Here is an 18,470-nt window from a genome sequence, read left to right as displayed (position 1 = left end):
TGCACTTAGTATTATCAAGTGCCTTTCCCCTCCAAAGCCTGATAAGCCAAGAGAAAGGGGAAACAGGCAGTACATTTCAGGTATCATTCCAAGGAAGTCTAGATTCACAGAAAGGCATGTGGAAGCATACATTATATGGTTGTTACATTTGTCTTTCCTTGCCCTTAAGAACAATATTCCTATTTTGTACAGATGCACCTTGACTTATGATGGGTTATGTCCTGATAAACCCATCATAAGTCAAAAATATCATAAATCAAATATGCATTTAATGCCCACAATAAGCCCATTGTAAAGTCAAAAAATTGTAAGTTAAACCACTGTAAGTCCACATGTTCCTGAACTTAAAATGAGGTTATGTCCTGATAAACCCATCCCATAAATCAAAAATATAAGTCAAAAATGCATTTAATACTCTGATAAACCCATCTTAAAGTTGAAAAAGCTCAAGTTGAACCACTGTAAGTTGGCGACTATCTTCTTCTTTTTTTCTTTTCTTCTTCTTCTTCTTTTTCTTTGACACATTTATTCAGCATCATGATTGGACTATTATACTTAGCAATCTACAGCATGGGTGTAACAATAAATGGATTAATTAAGAAATGTACATTAAAACCTTTTGTTGGAATGCTTTCTACTTTCCACAGAACAGAAACTAGAATAACCTGCTATACAATTAGTCACAAATACACTCCTTGAGGTTTTTTTTTGCTGATGCACATGAGTATTGTCTAAAATATGCCTTCTTTGTAGCAGCTAGGCCCTGCCACCACTATGCTTGGCTAAGTTCACAAATCTATTGTAACCTGTAAGCTCCCTGTCACTTCTCTGGCTCTCCTCTCCTGCTAAGCTGTGTTTCCTGGCAGGAATTGAAGTCTTCTGCCATTGCCATAGCTACTGCTGTTGCTGGAGCTGCCATAGCCACCTTGGTTTTGTGGTTTGGCAAAGTATTGGTCTCCACCACCATAGGGGCCAGAGATTCTGCCTCCAAAGTTCCCTCCCTTCATGAGTCCAAATTTTAAGATTGATTGTTGTTTTTTCAGAAATCACTGTAGCTTCCACCCCCTCCCAAATTGCTTCCACTCTCACCACCAAAGTCACTGATGCCTACTCCATTGTTATAGCTGTCATGGCTGCCACCCCCATCATAGCCACTGCCCTGGTTTCCAGAATCCTGTCCACCACTTCCATAGCCTCTGCTTCCTCCAGAGTAACTAGGGCTGCCTCCTTCATAACCACTATCACTACCAAATCCATTATAGCCATCCTTATTGCCACCATATCCACCATCACCACAGCTGCCATCAAAGGCACCATAACACTGAAGTTTCCTCTGTGACCAAAGTTGTTATTCCCACCAAAACCACCTCCATGACCACCACCAAAGTTTCCAGAACCACTGCAGCCTCTTTGGCTGAACAAAAAACTAGCCATCTCTTGCTACTACAGGACTTTCTTTACTTCACAGTGGTGGCCATTCACAGTATGGTATTTCTGAATGACAGTCTTATCTACGGAGCCATGATTACAAAAACAAAGTCCCTCTTTTTGCCAAAGGTTACAAAAGCAACGCCCCTCTTTTTGCCACTGTCTCATCCAGTCATGATTTCAATCACTTCAATTCTTCCCATACTCTTCAAAATAATCTCTTAGGTGATGTTCTTCAGTGTCTTCTTTAATGCCACCAACAAATATCTTTTTCAGAGTTAAGTGGGCACCTAGTCTCTGAGAATCTTCTCTTGAGACAGCTCTCTTTGGTTCCACAACTCTTCCATCCTCCTTGTGTGGCCTTGCATTCATGGCTGCATCCACCTCCTCAATAAGGGCATATGTGACAAACCCAAAGCCCCTGGAGTGTTTGGTGTTGGGATCTCTTATTACCACACAGTTGGTGTGTGGTAATTGTCCCCATTGCTCAGAACGGCTCTTCAGAGTCTCGTCGGTTGTTTCAAAGCTCAACTCTCAGATGAAGAACATCTGCAGCTGTTTGGGTTCTTTAGGAGACTCTGACTTAGACATGACAGCAGTGGGAAGAGAGACTTTATGCTTCTTCGGCGGTGTCCATTGGCATAAAAGACTTAGCTAATGGATGAATCTGTGTATATAATTCTTCTGTTGGTAAAGCAGTTCCAGGCTTAATGAATTTATGGATTGCTGAAGCCAAAACCATCAGGCTCTCAGATTTCCTTCCTTTCCCCAATCCCCATAGATGTATCTGTCCTCTTCTACTTTTCCTATGTCATCTATTTAAATGGACTCTTACTGAGTCTAAAGGATATGAAAAAAAAAAATAGAATGAACTCTTAGAAAAGACTGCAAATCTTTTGCAAAATGGTACACATAAAAAAATCTTATGGGTATCTACATTTTGACGGAGTAAGTGCTTTAAGATGAAGAAATAGAATGGTGAAATTTTATGGATGAGGTGAACAAATACATTTTGGGAAGTAAGGTGGTTTATAGCATCTATGCATCACATCAGTTGATAATCACCTCTCAGTTTACCTGTAAAACTGGTGTTTCTTTGATTTAAAAACTTGTTCTGATTTGTTAAACCACAAGAGTCTATTCTACTCCCATACTTCTCTAGGAACCTGCCTGTATCCATTTCAACAGCCTGAAGTTGGCAAGGGTGGCAGTTCAGAAGTTGCTGCACAAGGCAGGAGGAAGTTTTATAATATGTGAAAAATAATGTTGGAGTAAATAATTCTAGAGAAGTGTTGAGAACTTAACAAAAATGTATCTAAACATAACTATTTATATTTACTTACATTTTCTCTAGATTATAAACTCTTTTTAAATATACAGTTCATCTAGGAGCAGGGGCTCATACCTATAATCCCAGCACTTTAGGGGGCCAGAGTGGCAGGGTAGCTTGAGGGCAGGAGTTTGAGACCAGCCTGGGCAACTCGGTGAGACCCTGTCTCTACAAAAAACAAACAAAAAAAGTAAGCCGGTCATGGTGGTGCATACCTGTAAGTCCCAGCTCTGCAGGAGGCTGAGGCGGGAGGATCGTTTGAGCCCAAGAGTTCAAGGTTACAGTGAGCTATGATCACACCACTGCACTGCAGCCTGGGCAACAGAGTGAGACCCTGTCTCAAATACGTATACACAGTCTGCATTAAATTTTCTTTAATGATTATCTTTAATTGAGCTGATAGTTATTTCTCAAAAAGTATAATGTACATATGAATTTACATCTCTTAGCTAACCACATACTAATTATTGGGGTCATGATATTCTAGTCACTTGGAGTTTCTTGGCCATCCTTGACTTCTCTGGCTATAGAAAATTCCTAAAAGTACAGGAAAAACTTTTGTATTGTAAAAAGTAACAAAAATTGTAGCCAAGACAAGGCAAATTTAAAAAACTCATTCTGGCCACAGAGTGCTCTGGCTTTCCACTGGGGCTGGTTGTCAGTAACAGCCAGGGAGTGAGGCCATAAGGAGATCCCCAAAAGGTGAGTTCTGAGCCTCCGTGAGTTAGAGGTTAGTACTTTGCAGTGAATTAGGGATGGAGATGCTTAGGCGAAAGGAAGGCTGGGATTGGAATGTGAGGGGATTATTTAACCCATATGTGCTTCTACGGTCCTGGACTTGGCTAACTTCAATGAGGCTTACGCAGATGCACTGAGAATGAAGATGGAAGATGGGATGAACATAACTAAAGCCAACAAGGCTGGGGGTGTGCCTGCCCTAGGGCTCCCCTCTGGGTGCCAGGACATAGAGGGTGAGCGGTGGGAGTGAAACGGGAAGAGTTCCCTTGTCCCCCTCACAGGGCGTGTGACAGGGGGAATGGCTCACTTCTTCAGTGCCCAGCTGCTCAAACCTCTAGGGGGAGCATGCAGAAGGGTAGGTTGTGGGGCTCCGACCCCACAGCAGCATCTAGGGCTGAATGCTTACAGCTCCTGAAGCCCCAGTGGGTGTGTGTTACAGAGTGCTCTTTTAGCTTTGCTGTCTGTAGGTGGCTTGTGTCAATCAGCTCTATTAGACCCTCTGCCTTATAAGGACAGAGGGCGTTCTGTATCCCGGGGTTTTTGCCTTGGTGTACCAGAAGAACCAGGTCACATGTGGGCTTGGAGAATGAGTGTAAGGATTTTTATTGAGTGGTAGCTCTCAGCGAGGTAGATGGGAAGGCCAGAAGGGGGCTGGAGTGGGAAGGTGGTTTTCCCCCTGCAATCGGGCTTCCGGGCAGCTGGGCTCTTCTCCGACCACCCCAGCCAAACTCTGCATTGTTCCACCAGTGGATGGCCTGCCGAAGTCTGTCAGTGCCTGTGGGTGTGCTCTTACGCTGGTGTGTTCCTTTCCAGCATCTGCCGGTCCCTGCCGGTGTGCTCTTACGCGGGTGTGTTCCTCTCAATTTCCAGCCGCTTGTGTCCTCAGCCATTGGTGTGTTCCTCTTGATGTCCAGCTGCTTGTGTGTGTGCCCGCTAGGATCTTGGAGTTTTTATAGGCACAAGATAGGGGCATGGCAGCCCAGGGTGGTCGTGGGAAATGCAATATTTGGGCATGAGAACAGAAATGCCCATCCTCACCAAGGTCTGTGGGCACAGGTCTGGGGCTGGATCCCCAGCGAGGGACTACGCCTTTCCCTTCCCAGCACTTTCCCGCCCCACTTGCCCCACTCTGTATCAGGAGCATAGTTTGCAGGGCTGCAGGAACAAAGAGCTACCCAACATCTTTTCAGAGTAAAATTTTCAGCCACCCGCAACTTTTCTCACTTCAAAGTGAGTGTAGCAGCAATCATTTCCCTCTCTCTTCTCTTCAGGACAAAGAAACTAGTGGTCTCAACAATCCCAGTGGCTTTTGGGTCCTCTCAGAACAATGTAGAGAAGCTTGTATGGGCTCAGGGGTCATTCAAACCTTTGCTCAGTAGCCTGGATTGTGAGTTGAGTTGCGTTTTTGCCCTTTAGGGGAGAAAGAAGTTGTTGTAGAGGCCTACTCACCCTGAATACTCATCAAATGAACCAGCAATACTGGAGTTGCCTCAGTTTTTATGACTAATAGTAAATTCCAGGGTGGAGTAATGTTATACAATCAATGTTGCTGTGCCTGTCAATATAGAGAAAATTCTGCCCTGCCAGAAATATACACGGATCATAGGCTCTCCCAGTGTGACTTAGTATCAGTTTACGCCCTAGGAAAAATGAGCCCTAAGACTCATACATAATCATAGAACCAAGCTCTCAAAGGCTTCTTGATAAATGTTAATTTATGAGTTTGGTTTTAGCATGGATTAATTAATTATGCTGCTAGGTTCAACTTAGCAGTGCTCTGGTAAGTTGGGCTGGGAACCACCCACACCAGAGTCAGCTGGGATGCCTGTTCAGTGCAGATTCCTGAGTCCCATTCCTAGATTCATTAAATTACAGTCTCTTGAGGGTGGGCTCTAGAGTCTGCATTTCAAAAAGAGCTCCCAGGTGATTCTCATATGCATTACATTTAGAAGCCTAGTAACTTACAATGTTGGTGTCCTAAGTTTATAGAGGCAGGAGGGAGGTGAAAAGGTGGAAATCTGGAAGAGTAGTCCACTGCTAGGTGGAAAACATTTTTACAAAGAGAAAACACGTGAAAACAGCTGAAGAAAGAGCCAAAGCAGATATTGGCAACACGTGCTATTCATATTGAGGTGGGTGCAGGTGGATTCTGGGTTCCTGTTGCAGCACATCTAGTATATACTACATGGGGGCCTATAACGTGTCAGTCCTGCAAAGTTTTGTCCTAGCTGAGGATGCTGTGCCTAGGCAGGTGGAGCTCTTTAATCAACAGGGACAGGTGGTGGCTATAGCTTCACCACTTCATGGGAGTGTCATTATCTTCTATGTCATTTCCATTTGGATCCTTCTAGTGTTCCTTTTCCCCTGCACTGACACAGCCACCTGGGAGAGAAGGGAAGGGAGAGTTAAACTTTAAAACTTCTATTTATTTGTATCCATTGATATTTAGAAACACTGGATTCTTACAGAGGAAGTTTTAAAGACTGAAATAGCGTATTAGCAACCCAAACCTTACATTAAACTAAACAAATGAGGTCTTGGCATAATACTTCTAAGATGTTGGCAATTTACAACTTAAAAGCTCATTGCATAGAAACTGAGGGGGAATATTGCCAGGAATTATGCAAACATACTGGCGGTGATGACTTTGCAACATCTTTCAAATTCACCCTTCCTTGCTGTTTTCATAGCTATCACTCCCTTAAAGCTTTCATCACCCTCTTATTGGCTTATTGTTGACACTCCCTGGTTGGATCCTACCCTTCTAGTTTCTCCTGAAAACCAAGCTCTTTCTCATACACTGAAAAAATATTGCTTCCTAACTTGGGTACTTCCTGTCGTCTATCAAATTCATTTACAGTTTTAAGAATAGCCTCCAAGTACTCACAGGTCTTCCTGAACCAGATTCTCTCTCAGAGTTTCTCTCTAGCTGGGTCCTCTTAGATCCTCTTGCACCTCTTCCTCATTCTCATTCTTGCTCCTGTCTCCTTGTTCATACAATGCCCCTTGAAAAGGATGTCATTCCTTCTGTTCTCCATTAATCTATATGCAATACTGCTTTCAAAAACCACACTACCCAAAGCCTTCTGTGGTTTCCTCTAGTTCTTGGTTTGTACTACATATTCCTCTTATCTCAGTTATAACACATATATTTTCTGTTTATCTTCTTGCTGATCTGATTATAATCTCTTCCATGGCAGAAACTGTTGTCTTGATTGTTAGCCATCACATCTCCCAGATTATGAAACACAGCAGCTGCCCAGCAAATATGTGAACAAATTCATAGATCTCACCACTTTCTCATTGGGAGAAGAGGGCAACCAGCCAACATGGACTTCTGGAGTCCTTGAAGGGCATTGGATAAACATGTCTTTGTCAAGTTTTAGGCCAGGCGCGGTGGCTCACGCCTGTAATCCCAGCACTTTGGGAGGCTGAGGCAGGTGGATCATGAGGTCAGGAGTTCAAGACCTGCCTGGCCAACATAGTGAAATCCTGTCTCTACTAAAAATACAAAAATTAGCCGGGCACGGTGGCGCCTGCCTGTAGTCTCAGCTACTCAGGAGGCTGAAGCAGGAGAATCGCTTGAACCTGGGAGGTGGAGATTGTAGTGAGCCGAGATCATGCCACTGCACTCCAGCTTGGGCAACAGAGTGAGACTTCGTCAAAAAAAAAAAAAAAAAAAAAAGAAAGAAAAAAAAAAAGAATCCAAAGTAAAGAAAATACAACAGAACAGCCAGGAGTTCAAGGTTATATTCCCTGATGATCACAGGGCTCCAGTTTCTCTGCATTGCTGGCCAAGGGATGGCCCAGATGCTTGGACAGTTTGATCAGTAACTTAACAAGTCTGTTCGTATAAGTGAGTTGGTTGGCAGTCTCTATACATGGCCTGAATTAAGCCTGAGGCCTGGTAGTTTGATCTCAGCCAGCACAGTTATGGACCTGCTGGGTTGCACAGTTCCAGGAGCATTATTCATACTTTATTCTAAAATGGAGCTCAAGTTCGTGGGATGTTTTACTAAGAATATTTTATTATTTTTCAGTAAAAAAAGGTATGAAAAAAAGAAGGCTTTTGTGGAATGGCTTTAACTTCATCCCAATTTTCAAAAGAGGGCTTTCTGGAGGTAGAGTACCACAGCAGTTAACAGCATGGGCTTTGGAGTGAGGGACAGCTGAATTCAATAATCTGCATAGCTGTGTAAACCTGGGCAGGTGACTTCACCTTTCTGAGCATCTGTTTCCTTGTCTGTAAAATGGAGATAATAATAACTACCTCACAGGGTTGTGAGAATTAAATGGAAAATGTATGTAGAAAATTTAACTCTGTGTCTGGTATATGTGTAGTTAGTCTTCCTAAATGGAAACATATTTTTGTTTCCAGACATCTTATAAACTATAGCAACCATCCTTACGTTTTTTGTCCTCAGCTGCATTGTGAAGGGTCTAGAAATATAAAGGGAGATGAATAAAGTAAAACAGGATAGAAGGATGCATTTCGATTTTTGGATTAATTTTTCAATATTTGAAATAGAAGAGATAAAAGTCTCATCACTATAACCAAGCCAGTTTGGATACCTAAGTAGTTTTTCTTCTTTCCTTTCATAATGTAAAATGTGGCACTTAGTAGAGATGTTGGGTGGATAATATTGGGTGGTCTCTTGGTTACAGGGTCTACTTCCGACTGACTCCTTTACCTTCTCCTGTATATTGTCATCCTTTCACAGTCCATGCCTTGGTCTTCTCATTTCCCAAGTCAGAAAGATGGGTGTTATCCTCCAGTCTTCTTTCATGCTCAGCTCTCTCATCCAGGAATTCCCAGCGCTTGTCAGTTACATCGACTCCCCTCACTTCTGTCCATCTGGCCTGCACTACCCTGGCTCAGGCCATGGTTATCTCACCACTGAAGAACAGCAATAGCTTCCCCTGGCCTCCTCCTGCAACCATGCTCCTCTTTCTACACACAATATCCAAATATTTCTTCTAGAAAGCAAAGCCAATTGTATTGTTTCCTTAATGAAAGTCCTTCAATAGTTTTCCATTATCCTTAGAGTGTACTTCTCAGTCTTTAGCACAGCCCTCTCTGACCTGGCTCCTGTCAAGTTCTCCTAAGCTGCCCTATTCCTCTTGCTTCTTTGCTTAGGTTGGAAACACTTCCTTTTGCTTCCGTTTGCCAGCGTGATTTCTATTGATCCTTCATGCCTATTATGGTTTGAACTGTGTCCCCACCTAAATTCATATGTTGAAGTTCTAACCCACAGTACCTCACAGTGTGACCGTATTTGTGTGCCCAGATTTGGCAATGACAGGGGAGCTCTTCTTCATCACATTCAAAATTTTTCACTAGTTATGCCTAAGACCAGTGCTGTTCCTGCTTCTGATACCATTCCTCTACCTTATCTGACCTACAAGCCTATGTGAGAAAGTGAGGCTGTCAGATTTCTCCTGAAATAAATGAGACAGAGCAGAGCCTGAAGAGAGAGGGTGGGGTCAGCAGTTACAAAGTCTAGGATAAGTAGTTAGACCAGATGTTTACACAACAGGTTCTTCATGACTGAACCTGTGAGCCAGGACATTCATCAACTATATGACATAGCAAGGTTACTTCCTGGTTCTGCAGTCATTTGTGGGGCGATAGTACAATCATAGTACAGTCTTCTCTTTGGATCAGTAATTAGTATACGTATGATTTAAAAAATATTTTTATTAAGCACAATATCTGAGAATTAAAACAATAAGATAGTACATTTTCCATGGGACAGACAGGAAATTTAATTAGTATAAACAATTTCCTTGGTGAGCAAGAAAGCCCAACCAGAGACTGAGATAATTTCAGGGAAGCTTTCTTTTCTTTATTATTCTCGTCATTGAAGATCCCTGCTCTTGTTTTTTTAAAACCATTTTTTGAAGTACAGCATATACATAGTGTACAAATCATACTTCAATAAATGCTTTTAGTTTTAAAAATATTTCTCTAATTATAAAAATAACACATTCGCATTGTAGAAATGTAGCTGCCCAATGGGTTCACCTTGCCCGCTGTCTAGACAGAGCCCTATCAAGACAGGGAAATTGTAATGGAGAAGGAGTAATTCACATAGAGTCGGCTGTGTAGGAGACCAGGATTTTATTACTACTCAAACCAGTCTCCCTGAGCATTTGGGGATCAGAGGTTTTTTTTTTTTTTTTTTTGAGATGGAGTTTCGCTTTTGTTGCCCAGGCTGGAGTGCAATGGCGCGATCTCGACTCACCGCAACCTCTGCCTCCTGTGTTCAAGCAATTCTCTTGCCTCAGCCTCCGGCATGTGCCACCACGCCCAGCTAATTTTTCTATTTTCAGTAGAGACGGGGTTTCTCCATGTTGGTCAGGCTGGTCTCGAACTCCCGACCTCAGGTGATCTGCCTGCCTCGGCCTCCCAAAGTGCTGGGATTACAGGCATGAGCCACCACACCCTGAAATAAAATTTCCCCAGGTGAGTCCTACACACATTAAACTTTGATAAGTATTGTCTTTTGTTTTTTGAGACGGAGTCTTGCTCTGTTGCCAAGCTGGAGTGCAGTGGCATGATCTCCGCTCACTGCAAACTCTGCCTCCCGGGTTCAAGCAATTCTCTTGCCTCAGCCTCCCGAGTAGCTGGGACTACAGGCACGCACCACCATGCCTGGCTAATTCTTGTATTTTTAGTAGAGATGGGGTTTCACCATGTTGGCCAGGATGGTCTTGATCTCTTGACCTTGTGATCTGCCCGTCTTGGCCTCCCAAAGTGCTGAGATTACAGGCGTGAGTCACCGCGCCTGCCCAAGATCAGAGTTTTTAAGGATAATTTGGTGGGTAGAGGCTTGGGAAGTGGGGAGTGCTGATTGGTCAGGTTGGAGATGGAATCATAGGGGTTCGAAGTGAATTTTTCTTGCTGTTTTTTGTTTCTGGGTGGGAGGGCAGCACCAGTTGAGCCAGATTGCCGGTCTGGTTAGTGTTGCCTGATTAGTGGAGTGCAGGGTCTCCGAAATATCTCAAGTACTGATCTTAGGTTTTACAATAATGATATTATCCCTAGGAACAATTTGGGGAGGTTCAGACTCTTAGTGCCAGAGACTACATGACCCCTAAACTGTAATTTCTAATCTTGTAGTTACTTTGTTAGTCCTACAAAGACAGACTGGTCCCCAGACCAGGAGAGGGTCTTTTCAGAAAGGGCTATTATCAATTTTGTTTCAGAGTCAAGCCATGAACTGAATTCCTTCCGTTAATTTGGCCTATGCTTAAGAATGAACAAGGACAACTTAAAGGTTAGAAGCGAGGTAGAGTCAGTTAGGTCTGATTTCTTTCACTGTCATAATTTTCTCAGTTATAATTCTGTAAAGGCAGTTTCAGAAATATTCAAACATATGAAAAGAAAATCATTATTACCAATAATCCCACTTGTAATTTCACCACTGAGAGATACCTTTTAAAATTCTGGTGAGGAATTTTGCAACCTTTTTTTAAAGGCTATATTTAAGTATATACATTATAAAATTGTGATTGCACAGTTCCTTTATTTTTGCATAGACCTTTATCATTTTTATAGTGAATATTATCACATAGTCTTCCTCAATGTGACATTTAACAGTTGCATAAAATTTTTCAAGCGATCTTACTCTAATATGGAAACATAGGGCCACAGTAGAGAGAAGTACTCAGTTGAGGAAAATGGGGTTAGAAGTAGAAAGTGTATTTGCCAATTAATTTCAGTAGATGGGGTGATGATTATAAATATGAAATTGTGCAAGCAAGTCATCTAAGAACTTATATAAATACTGAAAAATAAACATGTGGCTGGATAATATTTCAGGCATTTACCTGCACTTTTATTCTTCTTAAACTTCTCCCTGGCCTTTCCCCCATTAAAGCTAGTGGTCAGTCTGTCCTCATTGTCACAGGAAGGAGATGTTGCATGTTAGAAAGCAGAAGTCTGCAAGTCTTTCTGTTTTCTGTTTTTAAGACATGAAATTCTAGAATGGAGAGAGTGTAGAGAAGATGTCTGCATGTAATGGAAGTAAGACTTGAGAATATTGTCCCAGCTAAGTGGAAGGAAATAAATGCTCAGAGAACTCTGAGGCCTGGAGCAAAGGAGGGTGGTAGTAAAACTCCAAAGGTGAAGTTGTTTCCAGCTGTGTCCAGGAAGATGATTCCTCAGCTGTCCCAAAGATGTTAATAGTCCCCACTGACTTCACATAGGAGAGATGCTGTGACCAAATGCAGCACGGCTACCGGCTTACTGAGGGCACTCAATGTGCATCCCCCCAGGGCTTCTCCTCTTTAGCAGTGAAGCTCCTTAACCTTGAAAGACTTATTTATGGAGATGGGGCATTTTATAATCGCTGTCTCCTTCTAGGAGTTGCTTTAAGGCGGCCTGTCACCAGGTATGGGTCTAAAAGCAGCTATCTTCTTTCTCTTCTCTACCATTTACAGGCATTTTTGCACAGACTGACCACAAGTATACATTTCCAACATTGTATTCTTGTAGCTATTAGAACCAGTTATGTGGCCATCAAGCTGATCAGATCTTGGTGGAAAGATGAGTGTTCTCACGGGTGAACAGGGGAGAAGAATGAATGCATGGATTCCTGTTTTGGCTCATACTTCAGATTCTGACCGTGTGGAAGAAAGGACTAACAGAAGGTCAAGTAGAGCTCTTACCTGGAACTCGCTGTTCCATGAAGTAAGTCTAAGTTAGCCATTCTCATTTACAGCAGAGTTAGTGGAAAACTATTTTTTTTTTTTTAACAGTAGAAAAGAGAAATGAGGTTTTCTGGGGGCTTCCCAGTTGGGAATTTTCACGTCTAAACAACAGTAAGGCAGTGATTCTTAGACACATGAGGATAACTCTGGGAATCTGTGGTGAAGGGAGGCAGGGAGAAGGACATGTAAAATTTGGAAACCCACATACATATTTGGAAGAACAAAGATTACTTTTCAAATAATATGAGCTGTATAAAAGATGTGACATCTTTCAAATTCTTGTTTAATGGGGATGTAAGTAAATAAAGTTTGAGAAACTGCTTTAGGCTGTAGAAAAATGTGCAAGATAGTGTAAAAGAAGTATAAACCTAGTGTTAGCTAAATAAGGAATCAATACCAGTTTAATCAACAGAGACACAAAGCTGGAGTTTAGAGAACATCTAGCCCAATGGTTTGCAAACTACAGCTCCGTGAGTCAAATCTAGTCCAGCTGCTTGTTTTATTTTGTTTTAAATAGCCCTCAGACAATGGTTTTTACATTTTTAAGTGTTTGAAAAAGAAATTAGAAGAATAGTATTTCATAATGTGTGAAAACTATGCAAAATTCAAATTTCAGTGTCCACCAATAAAGTTTTGTTGGAACACAGCCATGTATTGTCAATTGCTGCTTTCATGCTACAATGACAGAGTTGAGAAGTTGCAACAAACAACGTATGGCCTGCAAAGTTTTTTCATTTAAAAATGTTCTTTTCAGAGACAGAGTCTCATTCTGTTGCCCAGGCTAGAGTGGAGTGGGACAATCATACCTCACTGCAGGCTCCAACTCCTGGACTCAAGCAAGCCTGCCACCTCAGCTTGCTGAGTAGCTGGGATTACAGTGCCAGCCACTGCACCCTGCTGGCCTGCAAGGTTTTACCTGGTACTTTACAGAAAACATTTGCTGACCTCTGAGCTAGCTCACAGTTTAGGCAAAGAAATTGAAGCCCTGAAAGTTTAACTGATTTGTTCAAGCTCAGATGACTACACACAGTGGTAGGTTCTTAATATTATTAATGAAGTCTCTTTACAGTCTATGTATTTTTTGGTTATTGCTACTATGTCAGCAGTTTTACTTTCCCTCTGAATCTTTTCTAGCTCCAAAGATATTTCCTAATAGAATTTCCTAGAGAGTACCCACAAATACTTTTGGCAAACACAAGGTATGTTTTGCTTTGCTTCTAATGCACCTTTAAAGGATATTAAGCATTTAGCTGACCTTTCCAACTAAGGCACCTGTAAACTGCTTGAAATGTTTGCATAAATTAGCTTCCAAGTCTGTTAGCATGCTGTTTATTACCGTTTAAGAACTTTACACGCAATTAGGATGTATTGCCACCAAGTGGCCAATGGCACTTCTGTTATGCTTTCTCCACTGGGCTATCACAGAATTATCATAGTTTCACAGGATCTAGTGGTTGGAGGGTATCTTAACTCCAGCCACTTAGCAAGGAATTGTTGCTTAAAGAGATCATTACGCCGTCTGGTCAAGTGTTAGAAATAGAAAGAGTTGTTTTTTCAAAGTTAAGCATACATTCTTACTTAGTCACTTTTAAAGCCAGATAGAAAGAAATGCAAACTCACAAATAAGATTTGGTGTTATCCTGAGACTTCAATTGTTATTAATCATTGATAAAACTAACCCTGTTGTCAGGCTATGTAGCAGCTTCCTAACTCAGTTGGTTATTTTCAATTAAGTATCCCTCAGAGGTGTCTTAAAACAATCTGACATAAAAGCCCTTGCAGCCTGATTATTTCTCTTTTTATTAGAAAAGAAATGGTGCTAACTTTGCTTATAACCTATCAGGACAAGAGCCTGCTCACCTTCACAGCCTTTTTCTTAACCTCATGTAATGGTGTGTTCGTGTCTTTTGCCCATTTTTATATTGAGTTTTGGGGTATTGCCCATCACCTATGACAGATGTTGCAAATATTTTTCTCTCAGTTTGACTTTGCCTTTGGTGCTCTTTTTTGTGATGTGCCAATTTTTTATTTTTACATAGTCAAATTTATCAATAAGTATTTTCTTTTACTGAACCTGGATTTGGAGTCACAGTTAGAAAGTCTTTCCTCAGGTTAATAATTCACCATTGCTTTCTCCTAGTATTTATATGGTTTAGCTGCTGCTGCTTTTTTTTTTTTTTTGAGACAGAGTCTCGCTCTGTCGCCCAGGCCAGAGTGCAGTGGCATGATCTCGGCTCACTGCAACCTCTGCCTCCTGGGTTCAAGTGATTCTCCGGCCTCAGCCTCCTGAGTAGCTGGGACTACAGGCATGCGCCCCCATGCCCGGCTAATTTTTGTATTTTTAGTAGAGATGGGGTTTCAACATATTGGCCAGGCTGGTCTTGAACTCCTGACCTCGTTATTTCCCAAAGTGCTGGGATTACAGGCGTGAACCACCATGCCTGGCCAGCATCATCTTTTAAGTTTAGATCTCTGATCTATTATGAGGTTATTCTTATTCTTCTTCTTCTTTTTTTTTTTTAGATGGGGTCTCTCTCTGTCGTCCAGGCTGGAGTGCAGTGGAGCAATGTCGACTCACTGCAACTTCTGTCTCCTAGGTTCAAGCAATCCTCCCACTTCAGCCTCCTGAATAACTGGGAGTACACATGTGTGCTATCACGCCTGAGTAATTTTTGTATTTTTGTAGAGACCGGGGGTCTCACTATGTTTCCCAGGATGGTCTGGAACTCCTGAGGTAAAGCGATCAGCCCACCTTGGCCTCCCAAAGTGCTGGGATTACAGGCGTGAGCGACAAAGCCCAGCAGAATTTATTCTTATGTATAGTTTAGAATGTGGATTCAATTTTATCTTTCTCAAAATGGCTATCATGTTGTCTTCCCACCATATATTAAATAGTCATATTTGCCCCAGTGATTTTTTTAGATGCCATATGATTTTTTTCTACCATATTTTAAATTTACATTTGTATTTAGGTTTAATTCTGGACTTTGAATTCATTTACACAGATCTATCTATGTATGTGCCAATACCAAACTTTCATTATGGAGCTTTTCTTTTTCTTTTTTATTTTATTTTGTTTATTTATTTATTTTTGAGACAGAGTCTTGTTCTGTTGCCCAGGCTGGAGTACAATGGCACTCACTGCAACCTCCACCTCCTGGGTTCAAGCAATTCTCCTGCTTCAGCCTCCCAAGTAGCTGGGACTACAGGTGCCCCCCCACCATGCCCAGCTAATTTTTTGTATTTTTAGTAGAGACAGGGTTTCGCCATATTGGCCAGGCTGGTCTCGAACTCCTGACCTCAGGTGATCCACCCGCCTCAGCCTCTCAAAGTGCTGGGATTACAGGTGTGAGCCCTCACACCTGGCTGGAGATTTTAAAATATATTTTAATGTCTGGTAGTGCTACTTTTCCCTTATAGTTCTTCTTTTTCTTTTTTCTACCCACCTGACCACTGGCCTTATGGTTCTTTTTCAGTTTTTTTTTTAAAGCTGTTCTTGCACATTTATTTTTTCACATGAACTTTAGTATCAACTTATCTAGTTTCAAAAAATCTTCTTGATATATTTAATTGTGAATCGACTTGGGAAGAACAGACATCTTTTGAATGTGATCCTATCCAAGAACATCTTTCCATTCATTCAAGTCTAGTTTTTGGTATTTTAGGAGTGTTTCAAAATTTTCTTCATACCGATTTTGCACATGTCTTGTTAAATTTATTCCTTAGAATTCATCTTTTCTTGTTGTTATTGTCAATAGGACTTTCTCCTCTATTTTATTTTCTGATTGGTTACTGTTAGTGTTTCTAAAGGCTGTTGATTTCTGTTATGTTAGTTTTATATCCTGCTAACTTTAGAATTTTTTAATTGCTTTGTTAGTTTTACTTTGTTTTTCTAAGATTTTACAAATATTATGTCATCTGTAAATTGCTAGCTTTAGGACTGAGGTGTATATATTTTATTACATTAATAAAAAAAACATTAATTCCTACATTCTTGAGTGCCTTTTTGACAGCATTGCTTCATCAGGTGTAGTGGAATGGTGATTTTTCTAGTCCTGTCATTACTTTTGCTATTTGTGCACGTTGTTATATTTAGTTTTTGACAGTTTTATTGTGGTATATAATTGATGTACCATACACATATTTAAAGCATACAATTTAATTAGTTTTGACATACTTATATAGCTAGATAGGTTATTATGTAGTCTGTTACTAAATTCTGTATATTAACTGAATACTTACGTAAAGAAGAATTTTCCATCATCAATGATTTGATTACCCTGAAATACAGTTCAAGTAGAGAAAGGAAGGCTAAATGCTTGCTTCTTTCTCTTATCAATGAACAAATAATAACTTATTGCCCTGAAACTTCCAATTGTGAGAATTAAGTTTTTTAAAAATTCTTTTTTTGGGAGGATGGGGTTTAAGAGAGTGGTATTATGAACTAATGAATTTTTGTATATTTAAAATGTTTCAGACAACCTACAGAATGGGAGAAAATTTTTGCAAACTATGCATCTGACAAAGGTCTCATGTCTAGCATCTATAAGGAACTTAAATCTACGAGAAAAAACAAACAACCTCATTAAAAAGTGAGCAAAGGACATGAACAGGCACTTTTCAAGAGACATACATGCAGCCAACAAGCATATGAAAAAAAAAGCTCAACATCACTGATCATTAGAGAAATGCAAATCAAAACCACAATGAGATACCATTTCACACCAGTAAGAATGGCTATTATTAAAAAGTCAAAAAATAACAGGTACAGCCACGGTTGTGGAGAAAAAGGAATGCTTATACACTGTTGATGGGAGTGTAAATTAATGCAGCCATTGTGGAAAACAGTGTGGTGATTCCTCAAAGACCTAAAAACAGAACTACCGTTTGACCCAGAAATTCCATTGCTGGGTATATCCCGAAAGGAATAGAAATCATTCTGTCATAAAGAACTTGCATGTGTATGTTCATTGCAGCACTCTTCACAACAGCAGACACATGGAATCAACCTAAATGCTCATCAATGGTAGATTGCATAAAGAAAATATGGTACATATACACCATGGAATACTGTGCAGCCATAAAAAGAACAAGATCATGTCCTTTGCGGGAACATGGATGGAGCCGGAGGCCATTATCTTTAGCAAAGTCATGTAGGAACAGAAGACCAAATACCATATGTTCTTACTTATAAGTGGGAGCTAAATAATGAGAACACATGGATACATAGAGGGGAATAATAGAAACTAAGGCCTACTAAATGGTGGAGGGTGGAAGGAGGAAGAGGGTCAGGAAGAATAACTAATGGGTACTAGGCTTAGTACCTGGGTGATGAAATAAACAGAACAACAAACCCCCATGACATGAGTTTACCTATATAACAAACCTGCACATGTACTCCTGAACTTAAAAGTTAAAAAAGTTTTCAATCAATTACAATCATCTTCTTTTACTGATGCTCATATTGTTCCATCTTAGGCTTATAGAAGCCCCTCAAGTTGGCTCTTATGTGTTTTTGATATAATTACAGTGGACTTTGATAGCTTCTTTGTTTTTTGGCACAATAACATATCATAGATTCAGCTTGTATATTTCCTACCACAGCCATGGAATCAATCATTTCTCTAAGAAGTCCTGGTTCCTTTTAATAGGGAATGGCACATAGAACTATGGGATATTTGTATATTCTCAAAAAAACTTTCTAAAATTATATGTTGGTTCAGTTACCAATGATGTACATTAATGACATACATTATTGGGATAATGCTTTTTAAATAAATTGTCTAAGTTAATAGTGTTTAGTTTTGTCTTTTTTATATCAGAGCCAAATAATTGATTTCAAGTAATATTATTCTATTTTGCCTATTATCTTTACTGATGATCTATATTTACTATGATCTATATTTACTTACCACAAAAACTGTTAAGAAAGGGAACTAGGACCAGCTAACAGGGAGGCCTGAGGACTTAGGCTCACTCTTTAGGTGACCGGAAACTTGAGCAAACAACCAGGTCTTTCTTTGTTTCTGACTCTTTGTCTACATAGGCAGGGGTAAAGGCAATGACCTGTCTTTGTGAATAGTTGGCTGCTGTGTATGTTACTTGGTCATTTGATGTTAGCAACCTGTTGGTCTTAGCCAGAGAAGCAAGGGCAGCCAAGAGAGGCCTATAAAAGGGGCCAGATAAATTAGAGACACTTTCATCTTTCAGACCCAGAAAAAGGAAGTGGGTATGAGTGAAAAAACAGACCCTGGCCATT

The 18,470-nt window shown here is 40.7% G+C and overlaps 1 pseudogene; it reads right to left on the bottom strand.

Moving 5' to 3' along the window:
• Positions 1 to 845: 845 nt before the first annotated feature.
• LOC100977396 (heterogeneous nuclear ribonucleoprotein A1-like) lies at positions 846 to 2,019 on the bottom strand (annotated as a pseudogene).
• Between the last annotated feature and the right edge of the window lie 16,451 nt (positions 2,020 to 18,470).

The sequence above is a fragment of the Pan paniscus genome, chromosome 2 (genome assembly GCF_029289425.2).
Source record: "Pan paniscus chromosome 2, NHGRI_mPanPan1-v2.0_pri, whole genome shotgun sequence".
NCBI lineage: Eukaryota > Metazoa > Chordata > Mammalia > Primates > Hominidae > Pan > Pan paniscus.
The sequence above is the reverse complement of the archived record's forward strand: the minus strand, read 5'-3'. Positions and strand labels throughout refer to the sequence as shown.